The 13,419-nt window shown below is 46.4% G+C and overlaps 1 protein-coding gene and 1 long non-coding RNA gene across 2 annotated transcripts in view; one reads left to right on the forward strand and one right to left on the reverse strand.

Annotated features, from left to right (window-relative positions):
* The window catches only part of LOC126492465 (uncharacterized), a 5,180-nt gene extending 572 nt beyond the window's left edge, over positions 1 to 4,608 (forward strand). Inside the window, exons 2-4 of the long non-coding RNA XR_007589593.1 lie at positions 682 to 755; positions 3,455 to 3,648; positions 4,474 to 4,608. This is a non-coding gene — a long non-coding RNA (uncharacterized lncRNA). The remainder of the gene's footprint in view (positions 1 to 681; positions 756 to 3,454; positions 3,649 to 4,473) is intronic.
* The window catches only part of Ccdc92b (coiled-coil domain containing 92B), a 32,724-nt gene extending 19,528 nt beyond the window's left edge, over positions 1 to 13,196 (reverse strand). The window contains exon 1 of the mRNA XM_050128932.1: positions 12,972 to 13,196. The gene's annotated coding sequence lies outside the window, so the exon portion shown is untranslated. The remainder of the gene's footprint in view (positions 1 to 12,971) is intronic.
* Positions 13,197 to 13,419: the final 223 nt, after the last annotated feature.

A 13,419-nucleotide genomic window follows, 5' to 3' on the forward strand; every position in this document is an offset into this window, starting at 1 on the left:
GGTTTTTTTTTTTTTTTTTTTTTTTGAGACAGGGTTTCACTGTGGCTTTGGAGCCTGTCCTGGAACTAGCTCTGTAGACCAGGCTGGTCTCGAACTCACAGAGATCCGCCTGCCTCTGCCTCCAGAGTGCTGGGATTAAAGGCCTGCGCCACCATCGCCCGGCCTAAACTTTCTGGTTTTTTGTTTGTTTGTTTGTTTGAGACACGGTTTCTCTGTAGTTTTGGAGCCTGTCCTAGAACTAGCTCTTGTAGACCAGGTTGGCCTCGAACTCACAGAGAGATCTGCCTGCCTTTACCTCCCGAGTGCTGGGATTAAAGGCGTGAGCCACCACCACCCAGCTTAAACTTTCTGTTTTGATATGAATAATTTTTAAGTTTTCTACAGTGAACAATAAATTTTCCTACAGTAATCTCTGAAGTCTCCAGGAAGAAGATGGGGTCACAAAGATTCCACCTGGTTCACAGGATGCAATTCAGATGATTGCAAAGAAGCAGATCGGCTTTGGACTACGAACTGCTCAGAACAATTTCGAGGTGGCTAGCTGAGATGAGCCAGCCTAGCAGACTACTCTAGCCAGAACCTAAGACAAATTCTGTACTTTCCGTTACCCATAGAATGAACAACAAACGATACAGCTACCTTTTCCAGGACTTGATAATTAACCTAAATTTTTCTTTTCAGGATCCCCTAAAGATACCATTGCCTCCAGATAGCAGGAAGTAAATGTAAGAATATGACATCCATATTCCCAAGAGGTGGGTTCGTGGTTTCGGTCATTTAATGGATTATAGATATTTGTCATTGTTTAGGGGGTGTTGGTTATATTGATATTGATAATGGTTAGAAAAAAAGCTAAACAAAGGAAATTAGATTCAAGATTCTTGTTTTGAAAAAAAAGGGGGATATAGATATGATAGTAGATTATTGAATCTACTCTGAAAAGAATAAAGGGAGGATATAGATAAAGATAAAAAGGTAGATATACTTTTAAAAGGCAACTACTGGGGCTGGAGAGATGGCACAGCAGTTAGAGCACAGGTTGCTCTTCCAGAGGACCCAGATTAAATTGCCAGCACACAAATGGCAGTTTACAACTGCTTGTAACTCCAGGGATCTGACACCTTCACCCCAAGGCACATAAAAGTAAGTTAAATTTAAAAAAAAATCAACTTCTAGTTTGAAATGTTTTACATTAGATTGGACTTTTGTATAGTTTTTTTTTTTTTTTTACAAATTTTGTATACTGATACAAATTTGACATTATTTTTGTTAAAACATAGTGTATGCATAATCTAATTTTGTTCAAGGCATCATACCTATACAGCTCATTTAACAAGGTAATGCAAATTCTAATCTTTAAAATATTATTACCAACTGTTTAGGATAATAAGAAAATGCAGGTTAGTAATCAGTCACCTATTAAAATCAAACTTGTAGTCACATTAGGTATGTTTTCAAGATCAAACAAAGATATATTTTAGATAGATGGGTCATCTTCAAACACTTCAGAGGTCTACAGAATATGACATTTCAGATGTTTTAACAACATAGGCTCTTTTGTATGACAATGAGACATGTCTGCTCCTGGCAGCACCAATCTACTTTAGAGAAGATCATGGGTACCGAAGAAACTCCACATGGAGTTTACTTTCTTTGTGGCAAAAATAAACCACTGGGCAAGCAAATGCCCTTGACCCGAGTGCTGGCAGTATGCTGTCCTAATTGGACAAGCAGGACACAAAAGAAAGTGCCAAACATTGTTAAGACAAGGAGGGTTAGCCCTTCAGAAATATGCTAGGCCTGAAGTCTGAAGATGGATGCCCTCCAGAATATCCTGGTTCACAGAAAAGTCTGTCAGATATGCTAGGCTGGTAGATTGAAGATGGATGTCCCATCATTGCAGAGGAATTTTGGGTGACTGTCCAGGAAGCCAGCTGTTTCTGTCATTTCTCACATTTTTTTTGGAAGTCTCTTGCTTGCACTTCCTGCTTACTCAGTATATATTATTTCCTTCTTGGGTCTCTGAGGGGGTTGAAGACTAAATAGTTATAGTTTTCCTTGTTTACCTGATGTAGAAAACAAGCTATGATAGAAATTAAATTAGGTACAAGACTTTAAACTCACCAAGTTAAGATAGATATGGAGTATTTTCTCTAAATTTGTCAAATGCAAGTGGACTTGACATTGTTGATGTATTTATTACCTATATATATGCATCTATTTATCTATCTATCTATCTATCTATCTATCTATCTATCATCTATTTTTGGTTTTTCAAAACAGGGTTTCTCTGTAGCTTTGGAGCCTGTTCTGGAAACCAGCTCTTGTAGACCAGGCTGGTCTCAAACTCACAGAGATCTGCCTGCCTCTGCCTCCTGAGTGCTGGGATTAAAGGTGTGCGCCACTACCCCCTAGTCATTGCATTTATTGTATATAGTTATAGCCCTCTTTTTTATTTAAGACAAAAGGGGAAATACAGTGATGTTTCATTTGTATTTAATAAATAAGGCTTGCCTGAAGATTAGAGAGCAAAAATGCTGCACTGATCAACCATACAGACCAGGCAATGTTGGCACACACCTTTAATCCCAGTAGCCACACTAGTTTGCCACAGGCACTGGGCAGCAGTGGTGCATGACTTTTTAATCCCAGCACTAGAGAGGAATAAAAAACGGGAGGAGACAGGTTTCAGTCTCAGTCTCATTCTGAGGATTCCTGGAGGCGGGATCGTCACTTTTGGACTTAGGTAGAGATAAGAGCCAGTGGCTGCTTTGTTTTTCTGGTCTTCAGGTTGAACCCCTATATCTGCCTCTGGGTTCTTGTTAATTGTGCTACAGCCTGTTCTACAGAGCGAGTTCCAGGACAGCTTCCAAAAGCTACACAGAGAAGTCCTGTCTTTTTTTTAATATTTATTTATTTATTATGGATACAATATTCTGTTTGCATATATGTCTGCAGGCTAGTAGAAGAGAATACCGGACCTCATTATAGATGGCTGTGAGCCACTACGTGGTTGCTGGGAATTGAACTCGGGTCCTTTGGAAGAGAACGCAATGTTCTTAACCGCTGAGCCATCTCTCCAGCCCAGAAATCCTGTCTTGAAAGAAAAAAAAGAAAGAAAGGACTGGAGAGATGGCTCAGGGTTAAAAGCACTGGTTGCTCTTCCAGGGCAGCTGGACTTGTTTCCCATCACCCATGAGGCAGCTCACCACCATTTGTAACTCCAGTCTCAGGGGATCTGATGCCCTTTTCTGGCTTCCAAGAGTACACAGTCATACAAGCAGGCAAAACACTCATGCATATAAAAAATTTTTTTTTGAGACAAGATTTCTCTGTGTAACAGTCCTGGCTGTCCTAGAACTCACAAAGATATGCCTCCCTCTGCCTCCCAAGTGTTGGGATTAAAGGCGTGTGCTACTACCACCCAGCTACATAAAATAATTTTTTTTTTCAGTAGAGCCGATGGGTTGCGGTACACACCTTTAATGTCAGTACTTGGGAGTCAGAGGAAGTAAATTTCTGTGAGTTCGAGGTCATCCTGGTCTACAAAGTGAGTTCCAAGAAAATCAGAGCTGTTGTTACACAGAGAAACCCTGTCTTGGAAACAAAACAAAACCCAACCAACCAACCAAATCAAAAAGATAAAAGGTAAGTACACCTTTAATCACAGCACTTGGGAGGCAGAGACAGGTGAAGTTCTGTGAGTTCAAGGTCGGCCTGGTCTACAGAGCGAGTTCCAAGAGTGCTACAAAGTTACAAAGAAACCCTGTCTCAAAAAACAAACAGAGAGAGAGAGAGAGAGAGTGAGAGAGGTACAGATAACTTAGTACAGCAACTCAGTATTATACTCCATTTTTCTTTTTCCATTCTGTTCATTTCCCTGTGAATAGGCTGTCTTACCTTGGTCTACCATCCACCCACCCACCCACCCACCCATCCATCCATCCATCCATCCATCCATCCATCCATCCATCCATCCATATCTACTGCTGAAGCACAGGACACAGCGATAAATGTAATAAAGTCCCTGCAATCATGAAGAAGAGAATCAACCAACTGGACAAACAAGTGAGATTAAGCGTGTTACTACAATCTGTGTAAAGAATGCTGGGATCCAGGCGCTGGGATTGGCCCTGGCCCTGCACACGCTAGGCAGGCACTCTATCACAGAGCTGCAGTTCTAGCCCACAAGACCTTATTTACACTCAGGACCAAAAAAAGTTTGTTTAGGTAATTTTTAGGCTGAGTTTTTGTGACAGGCAAGATCCTACATGCCCCCAAGTTTCCCAGCCTCTTTGTGTTACACGTCATCTTGTATTATCCTGGCATCCTCCTGAGTGGGACGGGACTATGCAGGTGATGGAGTTTTACTCATTGATTAACTTATAAAGGTGAGGGGTGCCAGGTGGCACTTACCTGTGGTCCCAGTGACTGGGGTGACTGAAGTAGATCACACGAGTCTCTGAATTCTAGGTGAGCCTGGACACAGAGGAAGAGCCCATCTCACAAACAAAGAAGCAGAGAGGGAAACGTGTGGGAAAATGTGGCTAACAGGGAAATAAATATGATCAAAGTTCACCATATGCAAGGAAAAAGATGTAATGAATTCACCATTTTGTATAATTAATATGTGCCTAAAGATGGAGGAGAAACCTCAACAGGACAAAACAACAAGAAATAAGATAAAAAGGTTTGCAGATGAGATTACAGTTCCCATTCAACTGGCTCTGAATATATTAAAATTATGAATATGAATAGGACTGACCTATTAGATGAGCCGTTCAAATGAACTCAGAATGGAAAACCCGGTTAAAACCCACTAGATTCCTGGTAATTAAACATGAATCAATAACGTTATTTATTCTTTAAAAAATATTTTTTTGTATTCATTCATTTTGTGTGTTCGTGCATATGCACATGCCATGGTATATGAGTGACGGTCGGGACAGCTGTGGGAGTTGGTTCTCCCCTACCTCTGGGTTCTGGGATGAAAATCATGCTGGCCTCAAGTCATGCTTGGCCACAAATCCCCTGGCCTGTTGAGTCATCTTGCCAGTCTAACCTCCTTCATCTCTTTGAATTAATTCATGAGGATTATCGTTATTATTGCTTTTTGAGGGTCTTGCTATGTATCCCTGAAAGGACTGGAGCTCTATGTAGCTCTGACTGGCCACAAACTCATGACAACCCTCCTGTCTCAGCTTCCTGAGTGCTGGGATTACAGGAATGAGGTCCCATACCCTGATAAAAAGATATATATTTTTTAGCAATGCTGGAACACAAAATCTAGGTGTCACGCATGCTGGGCAAGTTACTTTACCAATTAGGCTACATCCTCAGGCCCTATGACTTACAGTGTATGTCTGTGTGTTCATGTGTGCCTTCGTGTTCAGGTAAATGCGTGCATCTGCTCACATGTGTGTGGGGGCCAAAGATCAACCTCTGGAATTGTTCCTTAGGCAACCTACACTTTTTTGAAGACCAGGTCTCTCAGTAGCCTGGGGCTCACTGATTGGGTGAGGCTGTCTGAGCCCCAGGAACCTGTGCATCTACATCCCAGCACCAGGATTACATGTACGTGCTGGACACACTGGCTCTAGAGATTTGACTCAGGTCCTCAGGCTGAGCTATTTCCTCAGCTCTGAAATGAAGATGTTCAAAAAATAATTAATGGGGCTGGAGAAATGGCTCAGCGGTTAAGAGCATCACCTGCTCTTCCAAAGGTCCTGAGTTCAATTTCCAGCAACCACATGGTGGCTCACAACCATCTGTAATGAGGTCTGGTGCCCTCTTCTGGCCTGCAGGCATACATACAGACAGGATATTGTATACATAATAAATAAATAAATTAAAAAAAGAAAAGTTTAAAAAAAATAAAAAAATAATTAATTAGTCGGGCATGGTGACACAGGCCCAGCATTTGGGAGGCAGAGGCAGGCAGATCTCTGAGTTCAAGGTTAGCCTGGTCTACAGGACAGTAAGGGCTACACAGAGAAACTCTATCTCAAAAAATAACAACAAAAACAAATTAATTCATTTATTTTTTGCTTCTTTTTTTTTTTTTCGAGACAGGGTCTCTCTGTGTAACAGCTCTGGCTGTCCTGCAACTTGCTTTATAGACTGTAAACAGAGACTCAGGCAGATCTCTGAGTTTGAGGCCAGCCTAGTCTTCACAGCGAGCTCCAGGATAGGCTCCAAAGATACACAGAGAAAACCTGTCTTAGAAAAAAATTAAGTTTTTTTCTTAGAATTTCATACATGAGTACTGTATTTACAGTATTCCCACCTCCCACTACAAACAAAAATACACTTAGTGAGACCATTAGTGTTGCTCTTTTTAAAAAAATTTATTTATTTTTACTTTATGTGCATTAGTGTTTTTCCTGCATGTATGTCTGAGTGAGAGTATCAGATCTTGGAGTTACAGACAGCTATGAAGTGTCATGTAGGTGCTGGGTCTTGAACTGTGGTCCTCTGGAAGAACAGTCAGTGCTCTTAACCACTGAGCCATCTATCCAGACCCAGTGTTGCTCTTATGTGTTTAGGACTGATCACTTGGGATTGGATAACTTATCTGGGGCTCATCACTAGAGAAGATCAATTCCCCCTTCTCTTGGCAGCCATTAATTGTCTGCAACTCTTCGTCTAGGGGTAGGTCCTTGATTTAAAAAAAAAATCACTCTGGCCGAGAGTGGTAGCATGTGCCTATAATCACTGCATTTAGGAGTATGAGGTAGGAGCATCTCGAGATGACTGCCAGCCTGGACTAAACAGCACAACTATCCCAAATCCATCACTTGGCATTATCTCCCCAGTCCAAATCACCAGCTTCCCTCTGGGACCACTGCGGCGCTCTAAGACCTGGCTTCTGGCTTCCGCCCTGTCTCATTATTTTTCACCTAGGAGCCAACCCCCCTTTAGCAAATATAAGTCTGTCACATCTCCCTCTCCTTACCTCAGAACTCTCCAGTGCTTGCCATTACACACCAACCCCAAATTCTTTCATTTTAAAAAAGATTTATTTTTACTTATGTGTATATGCATGTGTCTCTGTGCATGTGTGCGAGCAGATGCCTGTGGAGTCCAGAAGAGGTTGTTGGATGCCCTGCAGCTGGGGTTATAGGTGGTTGTGAACTCAGATATGGGTACTGGGAACTAAACGTGGTATGCACTTTTAACGGCTGAGCCATCTCTCTGGCATCCTTGTTTTGTTTTGTTTTTTCTAAGACAGGACTTCTCTGTGTAACCCTGGTTGTCCTGGAAGTCGAACTGTAGACCAGGTTGGCCTCGAACTCAGAGATCTTCCTGCCTCTGGAGTGCTGGGATTAAAGGTGTGTGCTACCACCACCCAGATATGTTTTTAAAATTGCATTAGTTTATTCATCATACATGCCACATCATGCATGTGGAGGTCAGAGGACAACTTGCAGGAGGCTGATCCTGCCCTTCCACCATGAGGGTCCCAGGGATTGATCTCAGGTTCTCAGTGCCTGCAACTGCTGAGCCCTCTCACTGGCCTGTTCCCCTTTTCTTGTTTTTGAGCCAGGGTCTTGCTTTGTAGCCCAGGACAGCCTCAAACTTGAGATCCTCCTGTTTCTACCCACGCAGTGCTGGGATAATAGGTGTGCACCACCACACTGGGCAAAACCCCAGGTCCTAGCCAACGCTGCACGACCTGCCTCTGGTTTTCTTTGCTCTCATCTCCTGTGCTCCCACTGTGGCCTCTTTGCTGCTCTAAGCATGCTAGTGCCTGGGGTTGTATGTGTGAACTGTCTGCTCTGCCACGGGTAACTTTTACCAGACTCAAGGCCCATCCCTCCCTTGAATCATCCATTCAAATGCTGCTTCCTCGGGGCCTTTCCATGATGGCCCCAAATAAAAAGACTTTAGCCAGTCACTCTGCTCCCTTCCTCTGCACTGTTCTCTCATGGACTTCCTGGCCCATGGGTGTACGGAGCATTTGTTTACTGTCCGTTTCCCTTGCCAGATTGTTAGCAACAGAAGAGCAAGGACTCCTTTTGTTTTCTTCCAGTTCCCCAGTGCCTAGCACAGTCTGCAGCAAATGAAGAATCCCTTGGTAAATATCCGCAGAGCGCACAAGTGAGTGGATCTGCGGGGGTGCGGAGTCTGACGGAAGGGTGGATCTGCTAAGTCAGGACTGACATCCCAGGGGTCCTCACAGAAGGAATAACTGTCAGATGCACTATCTAACACTCTGGGGCCTAATACAGGGGAACTAGATGAGTTGTAGGCCTGTGAAACTGTATGTACGGGGAGGAAAGGGCTTGTGTGCACCCCAAGGAGCGCACAAGCACACACGTGTCAATGCCATTCTGGGCCTCACACAATGCTCTATTGTGGAACATCTGAGGCCCCAGGTGTGTTTCTCGACTTCTCACATCTGTGTGGGTGCTGTGTGCATATCTGAAGGATGAAGGTGTGTGGGCTTACCCTAGGAGGAAGAGAGAGATGTCTGTTCCCACTCCCTGCCATACAAAGGACTGTGAAGGGTGAAAGTCCTTCCCACACAGCCCCGGAGCCTGGACGCTGGCCACAGGAGAAATGGAGCCAACCAGCTGTTTCTGTTCTTTCCCGGATGGGCTCGACCGTTTGCTTCCAGCTAGGCAGGCTGCTCTTTCTTCTTAGGGCAGAAATTTGGGTCACAAATGCTTTTTGGCAAGTTTTCATTCTTAGACATTACTGTGCAGATTGTTTGGTGAGGGAAGGAGGGGAAGTGGGACAGGGGAGCTAGGAGCAGCCAGAACTCTATGTCGCTGAGGAATCACACGCACATCAGAAGGGCTGAGGCAGGCAAACGGCAGGTTGTCATGACACACATGCAGTCCTAGAACCACTGGGCACCAGAAGCTGAGTCCTAGATGCAGGCAACAGCAGCTGAGGGGCTGAAGCTGCCAGCCCTGCCTTCTTGCCTGCAGAGTCTCACATCCTTGGCCTCTGCCCGGATTCTGCGTCTCTACTCTTGGTAGTCCTAGTTCTTTCCCATGTTAATTTTGTATCTTGATGGGGAAAAAAAGTTCATTAACCACAAGTCACCAAGAGGCTGGAGAGATGGCTCAGTGGGCAAAGGGGTTTATGACTTAGGTTTGATGAAATGAGCACAAGACCTGGGGTCAGCATGGCGGGAGGAGAGAATTCACTCCCACAAGTTGTTCACTGATGTCCACAAGCATGTCATCGCACGCACACACATGTACCCTGTGGACAAATTAAGTAAAGCGAAAACATAGTTTTTAAAAAAATCACCCAAGCAGGGCAGTGGTGTTTTAGGCCTTTACTCCCAGCACTTGGGAGGCAGAGGCAAGTGGATCTCTGTGAGTTCAAGGCCAGCCTGGTATACAGAGTGAGTTTCAGGACAGGCTCCAAAGCTACACAGAGAAACCCTGTCTCGAGAAACAAACAAACAAACACAATCACCCAGAACTAAAAAAGGACCCGTGGCACAGGGTTCAATCCCAAACACTGCTGACACACGTCTCCTGGGTCTGAAAGGTACAAATCTCTCCCTTTTGAAAAGGCTGGTAGAAAAGGCCTCAGATTCCCACAGCCTCAACCATCAGCCAAGCAGCTGGAACAGGAATTTTCTGTCCTGGCACAATTCTGACTTTAGATTTTTGTTTTAAATTATATTTATTTACTTGTGCATGTGGCAAGCTCACGCATACCAGAGCACGCGTGTGGAGAGCTGAGGAACACGCGAGGGAGTCTCTTCATACAGTCTGCTGTGTGAATCCCAGGAGTGGAACTCAGGACATTAGGCTTGGCAGCAAGGGCCCTCATCTGCTCAGCCATCTTTCTGTCCCTACCACTTCTGTTCCTGAGGCCTGGCCTCCTGACCCTGGTGAGTAACTTAGTCACTGCTGGTCTCCACTTCCCGTCCCATCTGCCCACAACTGACACAGGCATAGGGAACAGTACTCGCTTCTCCTCAGTTCTTAACAGTTATTTGGGTTGAGCGTATCCTAGGAAGCACAGAATCATGGTACTCCGAACCCGAGACATCTCAGCCAATGGCTTTCACGTTTTGCTCTACAGAACTCTAGAATGCAGCATGGGGGGATGTGCAGATACCAGAGGGTAGGGCTGGTGGCTTTGCTCTTGTTTGTTTTCTTTTCTTGGGACAGCATCTTTCTGTGTAGACCAGGCTGGTCCCCAACTCACAGAGATCCACTTGTCTCCGCCTCCCAAGTACTGACATTAAAAGCATGTATGTGCCACCACTCCTAGTGGGTTGGTGGCTTTGTTTTTAATAAAATTTTATTGAGAAAAAACATGTTATTGTCCACATGTGCACCCATATCTGGTGTGTATATGTGTAGGCACAGGGGCCCTTATGCCACGGTGAACATGTAGAGGTCAAAGGACAACTTTTGGGGGTTGCTCTCTCCTTCCATTTTGGGATCTGGAACTAAACTGAGACAGTTATCTGAGTTTAGATGCTGAGCCATTTCTCTAGAGCCCTTTACTGGCCTTTTCTAGGGTAAACTTTTGCACAAGGAAAGGTGTCTACTAACCAAAAGTTTGAAACTGGGGCTGGAAAGATGGTTCAGAGGTTAAGAGCACTGGCTGCTTTTCCAGAGGTCCTGAATTCAATTCCCAGCAACCACATGGTGGCTCACAACCATCTGTAATTAAATCTAGTTCCCTCTTCTGGCCTGCAGTGCAGGTGTACATGCAGGCAAAACACTGTGTACATAATAAATAAAAATTTAAAAATGTTTGAAATTATTTTTATTAATAACTTTACTTTTACTATTATTGCTGTTGTTGAGATGTTCTCACTCTGTAGTCCAGGATGGACTGGCACACACTATGTAGCCCAGGCTGACCTCCAACTGATGGCAATTTTCTTTCTTTCTTTTTTTTTTTTGTTTTTTTTCGAGACAGGGTTTCTCTGTGGTTTTGAAGCCTGTCCTGGAACTAGCTCTTGTAGACCAGGCTGGTCTCGAACTCACAGAGATCTGCCTGTCTCTGCCTCCCGAGTGCTAGGATTAAAGGCGTGTGCCACCACCGCCCGGCTGATGGCAATTTTCTTGCCTCAGCATCCTTAATGCTGGGATTGCAGGCATATGCCACCATACTCGGGTGAATTTGCAGCTTCCCTAAGGTGTTTAAATTTCTCCTGTCCTCCACCTTTCAACCTGCTCTATGTTCCCCAGTTCTTTTCTTCCCCACCCTTCCTTCAAGCCAGTCTAGCATCTTGGAGCCTCCTGTTTGGATCACATGGAATTTTCAGTGTGCCCTACCTCGTGTTTTGACTGATTGATTGTCTTGTCCCAGTTTCAATTTTGTTCTTAGCGCTTCTTTTCTCTTTGGGGCTGAAAACATCTACGGGGTCAACAGATACCTCTGTACCACTCTTAATGTTTTTTAAGAATGCATGGCTCCGCCGGGCGGTGGTGGCGCATGCCTTTAATCCCAGCACTTGGGAGGCAGAGGCAGGTGGATCTCTGTGAGTTCGAGACCAGCCTGGTCTACAAGAGCTAGTTCCAGGACAGGCTCCAAAGCCACAGAGAAACCCTGTCTCGAAAAACCAAAAAAAAAAAAAAAAAAAAAAAAGAATGCATGGCTCTTTTAGGGGAAGGCTAAGCTTTATTTTGTCGTTGTTCGTATAGCCGAAGCAGAGATATGAGCTGGGAGAGGTGGAGTATGAATGAGTAAATAAATGAACCCATATGTTTATGCTCTTTATTTTTCTTAGTCATTATTCCTCTTCACCATCTGACTCAGAGGCCCAGGGCAAGAGGAAAGCAGATCCCTGATGGCACAGGCAATGACACTACCTCACAAGTCTCAGCACTGTTGCCAGCATTTTACACACTAACTTATCTTAAGCCTACACTCGCGGTCCTATTCGTGCATCCACTCCAGAGATGAAGAAACTGGACTTCAGAGAGGTGAAGCTCTTTGTCTGACATAACAGCTGTAGTGTGTAGACGCTCACTCTGAAATACAGAGCCTCTCACAAGGCAACCACACTTTACATCTGCAGGCTAAGCTCCTTTGCTTGGATACTTCCTCTTGCTCTCCAGATAAACTCTCCCAGTAACCATGACCATCCCCTTGCTTTCTACACTCCACCCAGTTTCTGTCTCCCGAAATCTGATCTCTCCTTGTGTCCTGTAGTCTTCTTCCCGGCTGTTTGGACTCTGGGAATCCCTTGTAAGAAAGCAACCACACAGCCAGTTGTAGAGCAGAGAGAATGAATTGAGTCTTACTGGGAATCACCAGGGCAAGTAAGTACACGTATTAAAAAATAATTACTCTGCCACCCCCACTAAGTCCTTGGCTCTCCTGAGGACGAATCTGGAGCCAAGATTTGGCCTTTGACAAATGTCTGGGACTCTGTCTGCAAGGTGGAGGCTGGTGGTGGAGCCACATTCTCCAGGGACCTGTGATCCTCCTCACTCCAGAGTCCCTCCTCCCAAACACCCCTCAACTCTGGCTCCCCCCCTCCCCCCGCTCCGTTCCACTTAAGTGCCCACAACCCCAACCTCAGCATTGCTGAGGATTCAGGTACGTGGGAGTGGGGTGCCCGGGAAAAAAATGGACCCCGACCTTTACTTGATGTTCTGCAGTTTGTGCCTCGAATGAATTTGACTCCCAGAGCCGGCTGGGGCGCGCGGGTGGGGGGGATGAGGGGTATGCATACCACGGAGCAAAGGGAAGAGAGGGACCAGCCAGGACACGAAGACAGGTACAACGGCACGAGTGGTGGGAGGTGGTAAGTGGTGGTGCGGACTACTTTGGACTCCCCGCTAGCGCCGGAAAGGGCCCAGGTCTAGCGGCGGAGGACAACTTCTGCCAGCAGCCCGCGTCCTGCCCGCTCCCGCGCGCTGCGGTGCCCGGCCCCGCGCAGCCCTCCCGGCCGAACCTGTGCTCTGGCGCTCCCTTCATCACCACGGTCACCCGGCCAGCGCCCACCCTCGACGACCACCGCCCGGCCTCCTCACCTGCGGACCCGAGGGAGCCGGCGGGCCGGGCCCGGGCCTCGCTGGGTCTCGGGAAGAGCTCTTCCCCCGCGCTAGCTGCGCTCAGGGATCCGCAGAGCGCGGCCAGGTTGCGGCGCCATCAGCTGCTGCGAGGCTGTCGGGCGCGGGGCCGGGGATCCGGGGGGCTCCGGGCGTAGAGGCGGGGGGCCCTGGGCAGGCTCCGGGCGTAAACACCCAGCAACGTGACCGGAACTGGCGAAGGAGCTGGAGGGGGCGGGGGGCGGGAGAGATAAGGGGGAAGGGAGGGACCTGGGGCGCGCGGGGAGGGGCCGTGGGCGGGGCGGGGGAGGGGAGGCTGGCGGCTGGGGCGGGGGAGGGGGAGCCCCGGGACTACAGGAGCCCCGGGAGCCCGGCCTCCGCACCCTGCGGGCAGCCGAATCCTCAGAACTGGCCCTGGCTGTGAGCTGAG

The sequence above is a fragment of the Alexandromys fortis genome, unplaced genomic scaffold (genome assembly GCF_014885135.2).
Source record: "Alexandromys fortis isolate MF-2015 unplaced genomic scaffold, M_Fortis_MF-2015_v1.1 scaffold_80, whole genome shotgun sequence".
NCBI lineage: Eukaryota > Metazoa > Chordata > Mammalia > Rodentia > Cricetidae > Alexandromys > Alexandromys fortis.